A 17,553-nucleotide genomic window follows, 5' to 3' on the forward strand; every position below is an offset into this window, starting at 1 on the left:
AATGTTACATTTACAATTAAGTAATTTTAGCTGATCCATCATTCCAAAACTTACAAGAGATGAAAGCGGAGATATTGTAACCATTTTTTAGCTAGAAATTCATGTATAGTTACTACGATTTTATGATGTAACATTTTATGATGTTATTTCAATTATCACTTGTCTAGCAAGTAGGTTTTTATTGACTTACACGATAACAAACAAAGACATACATGATATGAATTTAGATGGTCTTATTTGACTCTCTTATTAGAGGATATTTTAGGAAAACATTTTTGTAACAAAAATGTAGAAGGAGAGATCGAACACTTCACCTGGGTATTTATAATTACAACATAAACCAATGCACTACTAGAAACTATCAAGATTAGCGGCTGATTACAAACTTAAATAAAGGTGGGCAGTAAATTTACATTTCTCAAAATCATTGTTAGCAACAAAGAACTAAAATTTAGGGAATAAAATTTTTAAAAAGGAAATAAAAAGATTTAATAGATTTAGGGAATATTTCATAACAGTTATTTCTTAAATTTTTGGATTTTGTTACAAATCCGGTAGAACGTACATTCTACAACGGGTAGAATGTGAATGAGTAAGTAGATATAGAATACCGATATTATAGACAAAAGAGAAATAAGAAGAAAGTATATTCTTCTAAGGAAGACATAAGAACATTTATTATCTCTTATGATCTACCAATTATGCAGAACATAGAATAAAATGTAGATTATGTATTCTTCCTGTGTAGATTTTAATGTTTTTAGTGTAATTCGCAGTCTACCATGTGTAGATCATTGTGTTTGGAGTAGATTGCATATTCTGAAACGCCGTAGATGGTAGATCTGATATACTAACACCTTTAGTCCATTTTTGAATTTGCTATTCCAAATTTTTTTTTTCAAAAAATAATATTTTCATATATACACATGTTTAACTACTTCATGTTTTATATTTTTCTTAATTTTCTGTCACAGTAAATTAATTGATATCAATTTTTATAACTTTGAAGGGTAGTAAAAGTCTAAAAGTGGTAAAATTTGATTTTGTACTAAGGGGATAAAGTCTTAGTTATTTGGTTCCCTTTTCCCAAATTTCCCAAAATAAAATGAGGTGAAAAAAACATAGCGATATGCTAAAAAAAATAGTGACGCGCAGGTTCAAGTAAGAGCAATTTTAATGATGGGTTCTTGTTTTTGGATTCTAAAAACACACATAAATATTATATGTAATCAGGGGTTCTAAATTTTACGGAAAACCCAACTAAAAATATCTAACTTTAGATGTTTTACGGGAAATCCATCCGAAAGTATCTAATTTTAGATATTCTCGGTTGGATTTTCCGTAAAACTTAAAACCCTACAATTACTTACACACATATAATATACACATATACACATATGCGTTTTTAGAATCTATGAGTAAGAACCCTCTATTGGGAGTGCTCTAAATTATGAAAAAGAAACCATTTCGGAATTACCATTGTATTGTCACCTATATTTAAATTTATTTTTTTCATGTCATTTTTGGTTAATTAAATTATAGTTAGCATTGCAGCTATCGAAAAAGATAACAAAATAAAAATAAAAAAAAATCCAAATGTCTCAATATATGCTTAACTCGGATTCAAACATACAGATTTCTAAAAAAAGAGGAGTAAATGTAGACGCTACTTTGAAATATATAAAACATTACTGTTCGCAGTTAATTTATAGTGTTTCAGATTCTTCACATATATTAAGTAAATTTACTCTCGAACAGAAGAGAGATAGATTTTCAGAACATTCTCACATAAAGACAAATTCAAAATCAGTGCCTACGAAAGAATTAAAATTCGACAATGATTAAATATATAGCCTATGAGTATCAGTAATAATGACTTTCTATTTCTTAATCAATACTATTAAAACAGAAGGCCCTTTTTTGAGGTGACCTTTTGTTTCAATCATATTTACGTTTTTGTGCCACTGCATTTTTTTTAAGTGTATTGTTTTTATTTAACTCTTTATTTATTTGTTCCTGATCGTGGCTTAATTATTTAAGATTTCCTTGCTTCATAGATTTCCGGTTTATTTATCTAGATTTTCTTATAATTGGTCATTGTCTTTTACATTAATTGATTATACTTTAAAAATAATCTCACCAACTCCTATAACCATCGTTTTATATAGATTAAACATTTGATGCATCAACAATAATGAACATATATATTTATATCACGTTTATATGAATATATATATGTAGATTCTTATTATTGTTCAAATACTATGTTTTATATGTTTACAGAATAATATCGTATACTTTGAATAATTATAGTATTGATTTCTCATTTATTAATAATACTAATAAAATATTTCATATAAACAGCAATATTTTTTTTAATTAATATTATAAACAGATTTATAAATCGAAACTACATTCTGGTATAATATCTAAACTTAAAAACTGATTTCTGGTATAATGATCTCGAATCTTTAAATCCATATAATATTCTCTCTGTATAAGAAAAATAATACGATTTGAAAAAATTATAAAACTGAAAATAAATTAACATCTAATAAAATCTGGTATAAAATCAAAACAACATTCTAATATCCTATCTAAACACACAATTTTAATCATTAAAAATACCAACTCATTAAAATCTGGTATAAAATCAAAACAACATTCTAATATAGCTTTAGTTGAATATTCCTAATTATATTCTTTTGGTATATTCGCGATTAATAAAAATTTACCCCGTATACAACTATATAAATAACGGACGGTAACACAACTCACCAAACTAACCATTCGAAATCTCAAAACTTTTTATCCTCATCTACACTTATGGAATCCAAAATCAAAATCAGCACTTTAAGTGAAGTTAAGCCATTTAAATATTCATGGAGAGTTGCTGTGAAAGTGATTCATAAATGGAATTCCTTCAGTCACCAAAAAGGTGCATCTCTTGAGATGGTTCTTGGCGACAAAAATGTGAGAAACCCTTACTCTCTATCCTCACTTTCTATACACTTTAGATATTATGTATATGCATATTGATTCAGTATATGATTTAATTTGGTATTTTTGTATGATCTTATAGGGTATCAAAATCCATGCCATTTGCAAACATTCCCTACTGGAACAATTCGAGAGCCAATTTGTTGTTGGAGAATGGAAAGTTATTACCAACTTTTTATTAAGTTCAGCATCTGGTATGAATCGACCTACCAACCATGTTTACAAAATGGAGTTGTTGCAACATACATCAATAACGGATTGTGATTTCACAAGTGGCGACAACATGTGTCTCGATCTACATGAGTTTGGCACCATTATAAATGGTTCAAGTGATAGTCGTTTTCTTATTGGTAACTTCTTTTATCTTATTTATTTTCCAATTAAGTATCTATATACATTATTTATTATACTATCGTTTTTGATATATAACAGATGTGATTGGAGTAATCATAGACTTTGGGAGTCAAACTGTTCTTCAAATTGGAAGGAAAGAAGTGACCAAATTGGTGTTTACTCTAGGAGATATCAAGTAATATTTTTAAAGTTGATTCTAAAACATTAATTTGATCCGAAATTGCTACATAATTATGATCCTAAATTGCATTTACTATTTTTACAGCGACCATCGCCTGGAGTGCTGTGTCTCAGGTAGCTTAGCTGAGCTTTTGATCAAAGAAGCCAACCCAAAAATTGGAGATATTTGTTTAATCCGATTTGCAAAAATCGTCAAGTTCAAAGGTATTTTCGGATTATATAATGCTATCATTTTTATTATCATATATTTATTTAATGTTGTCTTTTATATTTTTATAAAAATGTTTATTTTTTTATTTCAGATGAGTGGGGACTATCCAATGCATTTAATTCTACTTTGGTGTTTATAAACCCAGATATCAACGATGCAAAATCTCTTAAACAAAAGTGAGTATCTCATTTATAAATATTAATTATTATAATTAATTACACTGAGTTATTTCTTCTGTTTTTGTTTTTATTAGGTTTCATGGTTCTGAAATCACTCTTGAAAATACCCAGCTGGTTAGTAACAACATACTTATCCAGGATAAAAACCAGAGATGGTCTAAATATCCTTTCAGCACCATTCAAGAGATGAAACATTCTGAAAAGGTTTTCTTCTATTATCTCAACAATTCCTATTACCAAAGAACTCATAAACTACTTTCTGGTTTAATGATATCAAATCGTTTAAATCCATATAATATTCCCTCTTTATCGTCCGCATTTCTAATTAATATCTACTTAAATATTAATCTAATAAAATCTGGTATAAAATCAAAACAATATTCTAATATCCTATATAAACATAAAAACTTTATTCATTCAAAACAAGAATAAATCGTGTTATTTTAACAATATTTTCTCAGCAATTAATTAGAAAAACTTAATATTATAAACAAAAACAATATAAATTGTTTAATCTATATCATCTGGCAATAATATCTAAACTTAATATTTAACTGCATTTTTTAATCTTTTTATGTTGCTTCTAGGGTGGAAAATGCAGAGTGATTTGTTCAGTTTATGCTATTGATATCATGGATGGATGGTGGTATTGTGCTTGTGTGGTCTGCCAGAATAAGGTTTTCAAATCACCTATTTCATTTGATGAATTAGATGTGCCAAGATGGTGGTGTGGAGTTTGTCAAGTTAATGTTACCAAGGTTTCACCAAGGTCATATTTTCAATAAACATCTTATGTTACATATATTTATTTTATAAAATTTATTCTAATGCTGTAAATTTAAAATTGAATCTTCTGTATGCAGATACAAGTTAACTTTACTTGTGCAGGATCAAACTGGTGAATCAAAATTCACACTTCTTGACTCAGTTGCCACATATATTGTGAAAAAATCTGCATACAAGACTGTCAATCTTAACGTTGACAAGGTGATTACTAATATTTTAATGTTTGTTTAATAGTGTAACTAAAATTATTTATGAAAACTATTATATTTGCTGATTTAATCTTTATCTGAAAATTAACAGATTGAAGTTCAAGATATTTTACCACATGAGATTGTGGACATCGTCGGTAAATCTTATGGTTTTGGAATTTCAATCGATGAAAACAACTCCTCTGAAGTCGCGTCATTCAATGCCATGAAAGTTTGGAGTCTCAATGATGCTATTTGGAAAAAAACAAAGTCGCTGCACCAGAACTCTATTGCTTCAAAGAAGAAAAAAATAGATGGAAGTGGCTGATTTGAAACTAATTATTGGATTTTTTTTTTTCATTGTTGGTGTTTTTCATTGTTGTTTTTTAATATTTCTTTGCTAAGAGTTTGTTGTTTTTGTTTTTGGTTTTTATATTTATTCAATTATTCAAATAAAATATTTATTATTATTGGTAAGAATAAAATTAATTTTTCAAATATTGATTATCCTATTTATTCGAATTGTCTTCAAACGTGAATGAATAATAATTTTTATCCAGTTTATACAGAATCAACAATCAACATTTATTTTCCATTTTCCTAACTAGCCAGAATCAGTTCCATACCTAATTCAGGACTAATAGTATAACTTTTCATTAAGTTCATATATTATTTTTGAATAAGAACCTATATATATATATAACAGTCCTTACTTACCTTAGTTTCCACAGAAGCATTGCATGATATCTCTGCCACAACCCTTTTATTCATTCTTTAATGTTTTGCGGAATATCCTAACTGTAAAAAAATACCCAATTATTATAATCATGTATTGATAAACAAAACATTAATATAACAGATAATTTGTTAGGAAATCAGGATCGAATTTGGGTGGCATAAATTTGTGAAAGGATCCATGTCTATGGAATATACTTTCTGTGTAACGATATTTGTTATAATTCAATCTAATTTGCATATCTTCAATATGTCGGTAACAACAAAATCTAGATTTTATGCCGCCTAATAACCAATATTGATTTTCCTATATGGTATTCGAAAATCTCATGTAGATTCTGTGATCTTTTAAACTAACAACTAATATATTCTATAACAGTATTGAAAACGAAATCCATACACGATACCATGACATTTCTTATATATATATTTGATGTCAGACTCTGAGCGATTACATTTCAAAAGATAAGAATTGATTCACCATGTCCTTTAAACAAAAGATGGTTTACCTTGATGAAATTCGACCATGGAAGACTGCTTGGTTCATCGAAGCCAAAGTGCTCCACACCTGGAAACCATCCAATACTAGCTTTGGTGAGAGTTTGGAAATCATTTTATCAGACAAGAAGGTAATGACGATTTTGAAATCTGTCTCATTGATATTGTTCTAAATCCAAGCGACTTATATGTTTGATAATTAACGCAGGGTTGCAAGATCCATGCTACATGTAAGAAAAACTATCTGAACTCTTTGGGAAAAGAATGCAGAGTTGGTGAATGGAAGACATTGTATAACTTTCAAGTGAGTGCTGCCGGTAAACATTACAGACCAACCCAGCACATGTACAAGATCACTTTCATCAACCAGACGGTTATTAAACCTTCAGATTTCCTTAATGATGATATGTTTCTTTCGCTTTCATCGTTTGAAACTGTTATGAGTGGACAATTAGATAACGATATCCTCATTGGTAATTATCATACCTTTACTTTCTTTTTTTAAGGTGATCGAAAATATACTATCTTACATTTTTTTAAACTAGATATTGTTGGACAAGCTCTTGATGTATCAGAAATCCGAACCATCAAAACCAAAGGTGGAAAGGAGATAAAAAAGATTGAATTTCAACTGAGAGACATCAGGTGATACATATATTTGGAAATAAATATCGTGTTATATTGTGTGCATAATCATATTATAATACAATGTTTATTCTTTTAATGAAGTGATCAACGCATCCCTATTTGTTTATGGGGAAAATTTGCTGAAGAAATGGAATCTCATAGAGAGGAAGCCCAATTTGGAGTTGTTGTTTGTTTGATCCGCTTTGCTAAAATTGGGGCGTTTAGAGGTATGCTAATGATTTGTGAATTTTGAATTATACTGATGATTTATGGATACAATGGTGATTTTTCTTAGGTAATATACAAATCTCGAACTCATATGATTCTACACAACTGCTGTTCAATCCTAACATAGTGGAGACAGAAGAGCTAATAGAAGCGTAAGATTCTAAGAACATTTTTAATCTCCTGTTGAATACAAAATAATTCGAACAGCTATTGTGTAACAAATCTCATTGTGAAAAATATATTGTAGTTTCAAATTTAATGAAGATCCTTTGAGCATTGTTGAGACCAGTGAAGAAGGAAAAGAAATTGTAACTCAAGCCAACAATGTGCAAGGACAAAAAGTAGACAGCTGGAATCAGTGTGAAGACAAAAATATTTCTGAGATATTGAGTTGCAATCAGGTGTTGATAAGTTTTGTTCAATATATAATTGTTTGACAGTTTGTTTGCTAATATTTTAAGCTTATTGATTTCAGGGGGGGAAGTTCAAGGTCGTTGCTACAATCAGTGCTATTGATACTGATTATGCATGGTATTATTTTGGATGTGATCTGTGTCAAACCAGGACATTTAAAGTGCTGGAGGAAGATATAAACCCTACCACCATATCCAATCCTTTGTTTTGGTGTGAAAAGTGCAAAACAAATGTGATAAATGTCACACCAAAGTAATATTTCATACTTATATGTTTTGTTGTGTTATTTTAATTACTCTCTCATCTGATCTCCTTAAACTAACAAGATTTGTGTTGACTTAATTTTAGGTATAAACTTCATGTGATGGCCAAGGATGATACGGCTCAAGCAAAATTTGTACTTCTTGATTGGATTGCATCACCAGTTATAGGGGTACAAGCTACCAAAATACTAAATGGTTCTTTGGATGAGGTATTTTCAGTTATATAATGGTTTATTTGTTGTGCATAATATATTTTTAAATCTTTTTGGAATTCCATATTTTTCTATAGATTGAAGATCCTGAGTTATTGCCTGAGTGTATTATGGAACTTGTGGGAAAGACTTTTAAGTTTGGTGTGACAATCGAAAAAGGAGTTGAGATTTTTAAGGTGCTTAAAGTCTGGTCAGTCTACAACACCCTCATGGTTGATTCTCAGTCGGAAACTATGTTGGAGAGGGAGACAACAGCTATCTCAGGATCAGAGGTATTTTATTTGTAAAGATTGAATTGAATATTGTTGAACTCTTTCTATTTTTATGTTAAGAAAATCTTCTGCTACGTACTAATATTTGCCTACATTATAGGTGTCTCTATTAACTTACAGTGATGAAAGCTCTAGCAAGATGACAAGCTCTAGCAAGATGACAACTCCTCCTAAGCCATCTGTTGATGTCGTTGACATTCCAGATAACACCTCCACATCAAAGATACGACCTCTCAAAAGGATCAAAGTTGAGAAGATCAGCAGTGAGGAGCTAAACAACAAGAAGAAATAAACAACGCTCTTAATAGTTTTCCTGGAGTTATTATTTATAATTTATTTAATAAGTGTTTTAAAACACATATGTTATTTGCTTTTTTATCCATGTTCTGTGTTTTCAAACCATATTCTATCGTTTAGTTTGCTAATAAAAATGTGCTGTTTGTTTATTCACATTTATTAGATTTCTATAAATTTGGATAATACTTTAATAGAACTGGATATATAGATATACGTTTCTAAATGAATTATAAATAAATGAATATAAAACAACGAAATATGCTAAATAATAAATTTTTACTTTATAAATAAAAGTATCATTATCATACTGATACTGCTATTAGTTTCAAATAAACCCAAAAAGAAGTGTTCAATGATACAAAAACCTCCAAAATTTTTAACCTAAGATTATATCGAGATCAATTTAAAATATACCCAAAAAATAAATAAATACATATAATTTTATTGTTGTTTCAAATATATTTTTAGGTATTAGTTAAGATTTCTTTGTCTATATTTTTTTTCCTATTCACGATATCTTTGTATATAGAAAAGGGTTTAGCGGCACATTGAGTTTTCAGATTAATAGTCAATGAAGTATCCTAAGAAAGACAAAACAGGGGTGTTCTTCAATGTTCAACCATCTCAGAAAAGGAAACGTAAATCAACTAATGATGAGAACGATGATTGTCATGCAAGGAGTCAAAAATTAACCAGCAGCAAAGGAGTTGTGTTTGAAGAAGTAACAGACATACCTCACATCTCTCACGTAACAGGTAATTGTAATTTCTTGCTCACATTCACATGATATATCGCAATTTGCATTGTATATGTTCCTGCATATGCTTTCAACGATTATTAGGTGATAATATGTCAAAATATTATATCATTGACAATCTAATTTTATGCAGACAATGAACTAGGGCAAGAAAATATCGACACAAATAATACCAGACAAGGAAGGGATGTTGGTTGTGAGTAAACCCCAAACTTATGTGGTCTATCAATCTTATTAAAATCACACAACAATTCACATTGTCTTTTCTTTTCAGCAATAAGCCTCAGGGTGCTTAAGAATAGAATTAGACAAACACAAATAAATGAACCAAGCAGCATTATTCATGGCGGAATTGAGTCACAGACAGCTATATTTGGTTCTAATGATACAAATACTTCAAAAGGTTTAATTGTCACCCGTTTACAGTTTTGAATAATTCTATTTTGGATTCAGCCAGCATAATATGTTAGAACCATTTAATCTACAGGACCAAGTCTAACAACTACTTCAGATGTTGGGACACCACTCAAGCGAGCTATAGGCTATCAGAGGAAGATATCGCACATTCAGGATAATCATATGACTCCTAAATCGATTTTAAAGTCACAACCAAGAAATCAGTCTATACCTTTGAAATCTGTTTTTGGCAGGGTATTGAAGGATATCACTAATACATCCCCAGATGTCGGCTTAGACTCACAGTTGTATCAAAGCCGTGTGATACCGTCTCCGTCTCCCCGACTTGGCAATATTTTGCAATCTCCATATGGGGCTTCGACAAGTATGGCTTCCTGCAAAAGTAAGAGCATTCTTCATTATAACCAACTGTTATTTTTATTAATATATACTGTATATTGACTATTTATGTTTAGCCAAAGAATTTAGAATCATGGGTACTCCAAGAGTTCAGTCATCATCTCGCAACAAAGTAACAAACAGTTCACAGTACCATAACGCTACTATAACTTCACAAAGATCAAATTATGATTCGTCTGTCATTTATCCAAAAATATTTTTTGGAACGGATGATATCAATTCGCCTCAAGGTATTTTATATTGTGCAAGCTTAAATCTTTAATAAAAATACTATTTTTAGTTTGTTCGACTTTATAATGTTTTATGTATAATGAGCCAGGTGAATTAGAGAGACAATATAATCAAGAATACGATCTAAGCAGTGATGAGAGTGATTCATTTTCTAATCTTTCATCGCGGTCTGCCTATATTTTTAAGGATGTAGAGAAGTTTGACTTTCAGGCCATGCTTACCAGAAAAAAAGCCCAGGATGCCAAAAAAGCAGAAAGTAAACTAAACACTACTTCAAGTACAGGGCTGAAAATGATTCGTAAGTTAATTTACTGTCTGTTTGTTATTACTATATGTTTTACAATATCATTAACATTTAATGGTGTGTTCCATGTGTTTTGCAGCCTATGTTGATGATGGTAATCCTACTTTCAAATGTCAGTACTGTAAAGCCAAAATGTGGTACGGTGAACGTTTAGACAGAAAGGTAAGATCAAAGAAACCACCTGTTTTTTCACTATGTTGTGGACAAGGACAAGTCAAGTTGCCCATGTTGAGAGAAAGTCCAGTTGTTATAAAACAACTGCTTTATGGGAATGATGCTAAAAGTAAATACTATCAGAAGCACTTAAGAGCATTGAACATGCTGTTTTCATTTACTTCTCTGGGTGGAAAAGTTGATCGTTCTATTCCTAATGGTGTGGGTCCAAAAACGTTTACACTGCATGGGGAAAACTATCATTTAATGGGAAGTATGAAACCAAACGAAGGGGATAAGGCTAAATTTTCTCAGCTATACATTGTCGACATTGAAAGCGAGGTTCATGATAGAGACTCTGTGATGAGGTATGGACGTGATTTCAAACTGATTTTGTACTTATTAAATCCGTGGAGTCTTAAATGACATTTATATTTTTCTTTCAGCAAGTTCAACACGGAAGCAGATAAAGCAAAGAAGCAGGGTTTGAGAAAACAGATCATTGAGGATATTATCAAAGTTCTTGACGATGTTAATCCCTATGTGAAGCAGTTTCGGCAGGCACGTGAGAGATTAAGTTTGGAACCTAATGAAAAATTTCATATGAGGATTGTGAGTAGTCGTGAGAAAGATGGACGGACGTATGATACGCCAACCGCATCTGAAGTGGCAGCGTTGATTCCTGGGGATTTCAATTTGGAGATGGACAGGCGTGATATTGTTTTACAAGAGAAACAGACTGGATGGTTAAAAAGAATTAGTGAGATACATCCTTCTTATCTCTCACTTCAGTATCCTCTAATTTTTACCTATGGAGAAGATGGATTCAGACTTGGGATTAAAAAAAGAGATACCCCTGCAACTGATAAGCTAAAGAGAAAAGATATAAGTATGAGACAGTGGTTTGCGTTTCGCTTATTTGAGAGGGATGGCGAGTGTCAAACTCTGCTGCACTCAAGGAGATTATTTCAACAGTTTTTGGTTGATTCATTCACTACTGTTGAGACCAATCGACTCTGTTTTTTAAAGCTGAATCAGAAATGTTTGAGGTCTGACAGCTTCGACTCTATTAAGCAGTCTGAGAACCAAGGGAAAGTTGATATGAATGATCAAGGTGCACGATTTGTTTTGCCCGCTTCTTTCACTGGTTCACCAAGATACATGAAGAATAGCTATCTTGATGCAATGGCCATTTGTAAACATTTTGGTTTCCCAGATCTGTTTATCACATTTACATGCAACCCAAAATGGCCAGAAATTACAAGATATCTAACCCAACAGAACTTGAATACAGAGGATAGGCCAGAGATCGTCTCTCGAGTATTCAAGATGAAGTTGGATTCACTAATGACAGATTTGACTGATAACGAGATCTTAGGGAAAACAGTGGCATGTGAGTTTTTTTTATGTTGTTCACTATATTTTTACTATATTTGGTCGATTTTTTTAATCTTGCTGACTTGCAAATGTTTTTTTTTAATGCAGCAATTTATACTGTCGAGTTCCAGAAACGTGGCTTGCCTCATGCTCACATTTTGTTATTCATGCATCCGAGTTCTAAATTGGCTACGACTGACCATATTGACCATACTATTTCAGCAGAGATTCCAGACAAATCAGAAGATCCAGAACTCTATGAAGTGATTAAAGACATGATGATTCATGGTCCTTGTGGAGTTGTCAATTTGAAATCACCGTGTATGGAGAATGGAAAATGTTCTAAACTATTTCCAAAGGCGTTTGCAACCAGAACTACTATCAATAAAGAGGGATTTCCGGTTTACATGAGACGGGATAACAATCGTTTTATTGAGAAGAAAGGTTTCAAGTGTGACAACAGATACGTTATACCGTATAATAGAACTCTGTCTCTTATGTATAGAGCTCATATTAATGTTGAGTGGTGTAATCAATCTGGATCAATCAAATACTTATTCAAGTACATCAATAAGGGACAGGATCGGATTACTATTACTGTTGAGGCACCTAAAGAAGGAGTATCTATGGAGAACGGTGATGTGAATCAATCATCAAACCAAGGAAATAAAAACGAGATAAAGGACTATTTTGAGGGCAGGTACTTATTTTTATATATATTTTATTTCAGTGTTGTGTGATATAAATTGAAAACATCAATTGTTGTTATCTATTGTTTTTAATAGTACTTATGTTTTTTTATTGTTGTCAGATACGTATCTGCTTGTGAGTCTGCATGGAGAAATCTAAAATTTCCTATTCATTACCGATCAGTACCAGTTGAGAAAATTCAGTTTCATTTGCCCGGGAAGCAGATGATTATCTTTAAGGATGATGACACATATGAGGAAGTTGCAGGTCGCATGCTGATCCAAAATACGTATATGATGGCTTGGTTTGAGTTAAACAAGGTTAGCTCGGTTGCTAGAAAGCTAACTTTAGCTGAAATACCAACAATGTTTACTTGGAACAAAAAAGAGCGTGCATTACAAGAGAGGAAAAGAGGATTCAGCATTGGGAGAATTAATTATGCACCCAAGAAGTTTGAAGAAGGATATTATCTACGTGTATTGCTGAATATTGTTCGTGGATCAACATGCCATGAAGATATTAGGACCTTTAACCATGTCCTTTACCCTACTTACAAAGAAGCATGTTTTGCTCGTGGTCTGTTGGAAGATGATCAAGAATACATTGATGATATTATCAGGTCAAGCTATTCATGTTCTGCATCTTGTCTGCGACATTCATTTGCTGTCATGCTCATGTCCATGACTTTGTCAATGCCAGAAAAGGTCTGGGAAAAGACATGGGAGTTTCTTTCAGAGGATATTCAGTATAGGCAGAGGAAACATTTGAATAGACCAGGTAATTTATACTTTATATTTTACGTGTATACATTACATACATCACTGTTAGATTTAACCTACATCATTTATATGTACAGGACTATGTCTAAGTGATGCTGAGAAAAAAGAAGGAGCCCTACTTGAGATTGAAAAGATTTTGAAAAGCAATGGAACATCACTATCGAATTGGGACAAAATGCCAAAGCCCTTTCGTGATGGTAATGATATTCAGAATGTGTTGATTCTCGATGAACAGAGTTATGACCGCGATGAGTTAAGGGACGAACATGATAGAGACATCCTAAAAATGACGGATGAGCAGAGAAAGATTTACGAGGAAATTATGGATGCAGTTATAGGAAAAAAAGGCGGTCTTTTCTTTGTTTATGGATTTGGTGGAACTGGAAAGACCTTTTTGTGGAGATTAATATCAGCTGCTATTAGATCCAGAGGTGAGATCGTGTTGAATGTCGCATCGAGTGGTATTGCTTCTCTTCTTTTACAAGGAGGAAGGACTGCGCATTCTAGATTTGGTATACCTATCGATCCTGATGAGTTTACTCGGTGTAATTTGATACCAGGGTCTGATGCTGCTAATTTGGTTAAAGAAGCCTCCCTGATAATTTGGGATGAAGCACCGATGATGAGCAGACATTGTTTTGAATCATTGGATAGGAGCTTAGCAGACATCATGAAGACTACAGAAAAGAAGCCATTTGCTGGCAAAGTTGTTGTCTTAGGTGGGGATTTTAGGCAAGTATTGCCTGTTATAAATGGAGGGTCGAGACCTGACATTGTGTTGAATTCTCTTAATTACTCCTATCTGTGGAAACATTGCAAAGTGCTCGAACTAACAAAGAATATGAGATTGTTGTCGACTAATTTGACTGCAGAAGAGTTGAAAGAACTTGAAGAATTTTCCCAATGGATATTGGATGTTGGAGATGGAGTAGCTGGTGAGCCAAATGATGGTGATGCACTAATAACTATTCCAGATGAGTTTTTGATTATGGATGCAAATGATCCTATAGAATCAATCAGCAAAGAAGTTTACGGAGATACAGCAGCTCTACACCAGCAGAAAGATCCTGTTTTTTTTCAAGAGAGGGCCATTTTATGCCCCACAAATGAGGACGTGAACAATATAAATCAGCATATGTTGGATAATCTACTTGGTAAGTACATGTTCATCACTAAAACAAATTTATACCTATGTTTATATAAACGTTTAACAAAAGTCATTTTATGATAAAATCAGGTGAGGAGAGAATCTATTTAAGCTCTGACAGCATAGACCCATCGGACACACGATCTGTTAATGATCAAGCTCTCACACCAGATTTTCTTAACGGTATCAAGGCATCAGGTTTACCGAATCACTCTCTCAGGTTGAAAATCGGATGCCCTATTATGTTGCTAAGGAATATTGATCATGTTGGAGGATTGATGAATGGAACTAGATTGCAGATTATAGATATGTCTGATTTCTGTGTTAAGGCGAGAATTATTACAGGAAAGAAAGTTGGGGAAGTTGTTTTAATTCCTAGACTGACAATTACTCCATCAGACAAGAAGTTACCATTCAAGATGAAAAGAAGGCAGCTTCCAATATCTGTGGCCTTTGCTATCACGATTAATAAAAGTCAGGGTCAATCTCTCTCACATGTTGGAATATTTCTACCGCGCCCAGTGTTTTCCCACGGACAACTCTATGTTGCTATCTCTAGGGTCACCTCCAAGAAAGGTTTGAAGATTTTGATTGTTGATGAGGATGGAAATCCTCAGAAACAAACAAAAAATGTTGTTTTCAAAGAGATTTTTCAAAATCTCTGAGTTTGTTCTTACTAAGTACTATGTTTTAATTTCAGACTTTTATTCTTTCACAGCATTTGCGTGTGTGATTACGCTCAGACAATGTGAACTTTAGGAAAAGTTCAGTATGAAATAAAGGATTTATCATATTACTCCATTGTTCTAATTTAAAGCAAATAGGATCAGCACGTCAAGCTAAATCAATCAACAAGCATCATAATGTTCCATTTTCCTATCTATCCAGTATCAGTTACATTCCTAATGCAGTACTAAAATATCAGGTTCTATTCCTAATACATAACTAATACGAAGGATTTAGTATTGATTACCTTCTTAAGGTATTAAACGGTTACATAGTCCTGCCTCATCTCAGAATTGTTTTCTCTGAAAATCCATTTTCGTTTCTCCTTGCATCTATACAAGAAAGGCAAATATTTTTAATTTCTATTAACCATTTTAATAGAGGAAATAAAACATTATGTTTAGTATTTCAAATGCGTAACTACTAACAAGTCATACCTTTTAGGAATTTATATATACTCTGTTAAAAATATAAATTCCAGCTTCTGAGTGGTCACAACACCTTTCCATCTCATAGCAATATAAACAAAACAAAAAAAAACAAAAAAAAATATTAGATTTGTTTTAGCTTTCTTCTTCATTATCAATCCTAAAACGTAACCAGGTCAACTTTTATAGAAAAGATAGGCAAAACTTTTAAATGTGTATTACCCCTAAAGCAAATAGGATCATCACATCAAGCTTCATAATGTTCCATTTTCCTATCTAGCCAATATCAATTACATTCCTAATTCATAACTAATACTATTTGAGTAGTATTGATTACCTGCTTTAGTTATTAAACGGTTTCGTAGTCGTGCCTCATCTCAGCATTGTTTGTATATATATCCATTTTTGATTCTCCTTAAGTCTGTACAAAAAAAAGCAAATATTTTTAATTTCTATTAACCAATTTAATAGAGGAAAAATATAATATATATTTCCAGGATTTCAAATGCATAACTAATAAAAAGTCTTACCTTTTAGGAATTTATATATACTCTGTAAAAATACAAATTCCAGCTTCTGAGTGGTCACGACACTTTTCCATCTCATAGCAATAAAACAAAACAAAAAAAAAAAAAAAAAATTAGATTTGTTTTAGCTTTCTTCTTCGTTTGAATGAGTAAAAACGTAACCAGATAAACAAGATCTTTAAGAAACGCAAGTATTTTTAATTTGTATTACCCTTATATATCGGATGAACTTCTTCTGTCGGTGCTCTCGCCATCTTCGTATATATTCCAAAAATGTACGAGTACACCACGATCTGATCTTGCATGTCTCCGATCGGCTTCTCTTTTGCTGGATCCATACTATGAAATAAAAAAAAAAACAAAACAAAATAACTCATTGATACATCTATTTGTTTCCAATTATCAAATAGATCTCTAAGGAAAACAAACAATATTGAACCTTTAAATTAACCAGAGTCGAATCGTCCAAGCGCCGAATCATTGCAATCGTTTTTTTTTTATTACTCAAAGATTTTGTGTCTGAAATTAAAAAAAAAAAAGCTGTCGGTAGAAAAGAGGAGACAAAGACAAAACTGTCGATCTTACTCTATTTTCACAGATTCGATTATATTTGTAACATGGGCTGTGTGCATTACGTTTTTAGAGTGATATTTGGGCCCATTTTATAATTTCCAAAAAATCTGTATTATGGCCCATTTAATTATCTTCATAATCATATATTTATGTTCATAATCATTTTTTAATAGTACAAATATAAATTATAAATTAGGCAAGTATAACTTTAAGATACAGATTTGTTATCCTATATTGTAAAATAAAATTATCACACTTTATTCTTAATTACACTTAATAAAATTTATATGATTACTATATAAAATAATCATAATTATATTTTTAATATGTCTATAAATTTTAAATTATATTGGTTAGGGTTTAGGGAAATATATATATATATATATATATATATATATATATATATATATATATATATATATATATATCTACTATTAAAATAGAAAAAATTGTTTTCACTAACTCAAAACTTATAACTATTTTATCAAATATGTCGCTCGAAATATTAATATTATAAAATGTTATTTCAAACTGAACCAAAATATTTACCGGGAAGTCAATCCCGCGCTTTGATAGCGCGGGTCAGTATTCTAGTTATTAT

At 31.5% G+C, this 17,553-nt stretch overlaps 1 long non-coding RNA gene across 7 annotated transcripts; it reads right to left on the bottom strand.

Annotated features, from left to right (window-relative positions):
- Positions 1-1,905: 1,905 nt before the first annotated feature.
- On the bottom strand, positions 1,906-16,952 carry LOC108833126 (uncharacterized). 7 transcript variants are annotated; one of them, XR_008938664.1, is made up of 12 exons: positions 16,819-16,952; positions 16,591-16,718; positions 16,383-16,453; positions 16,190-16,273; positions 15,862-15,933; positions 15,672-15,756; positions 9,830-9,992; positions 9,179-9,259; positions 8,266-8,418; positions 6,143-6,201; positions 5,616-5,696; positions 1,909-5,191 (listed from the first exon to the last, which is right to left on the bottom strand). It is a non-coding gene; the product is annotated as an uncharacterized LOC108833126 (long non-coding RNA). The 7 variants fall into 7 exon arrangements; XR_008938668.1 differs by having other exon boundaries at positions 1,906-5,696; positions 8,266-8,377; XR_008938667.1 differs by having other exon boundaries at positions 1,907-5,696; positions 16,383-16,404.
- Between the last annotated feature and the right edge of the window lie 601 nt (positions 16,953-17,553).

This window comes from Raphanus sativus, chromosome 9, assembly GCF_000801105.2.
Source record: "Raphanus sativus cultivar WK10039 chromosome 9, ASM80110v3, whole genome shotgun sequence".
NCBI classification, from domain to species: Eukaryota; Viridiplantae; Streptophyta; class Magnoliopsida; order Brassicales; family Brassicaceae; genus Raphanus; species Raphanus sativus.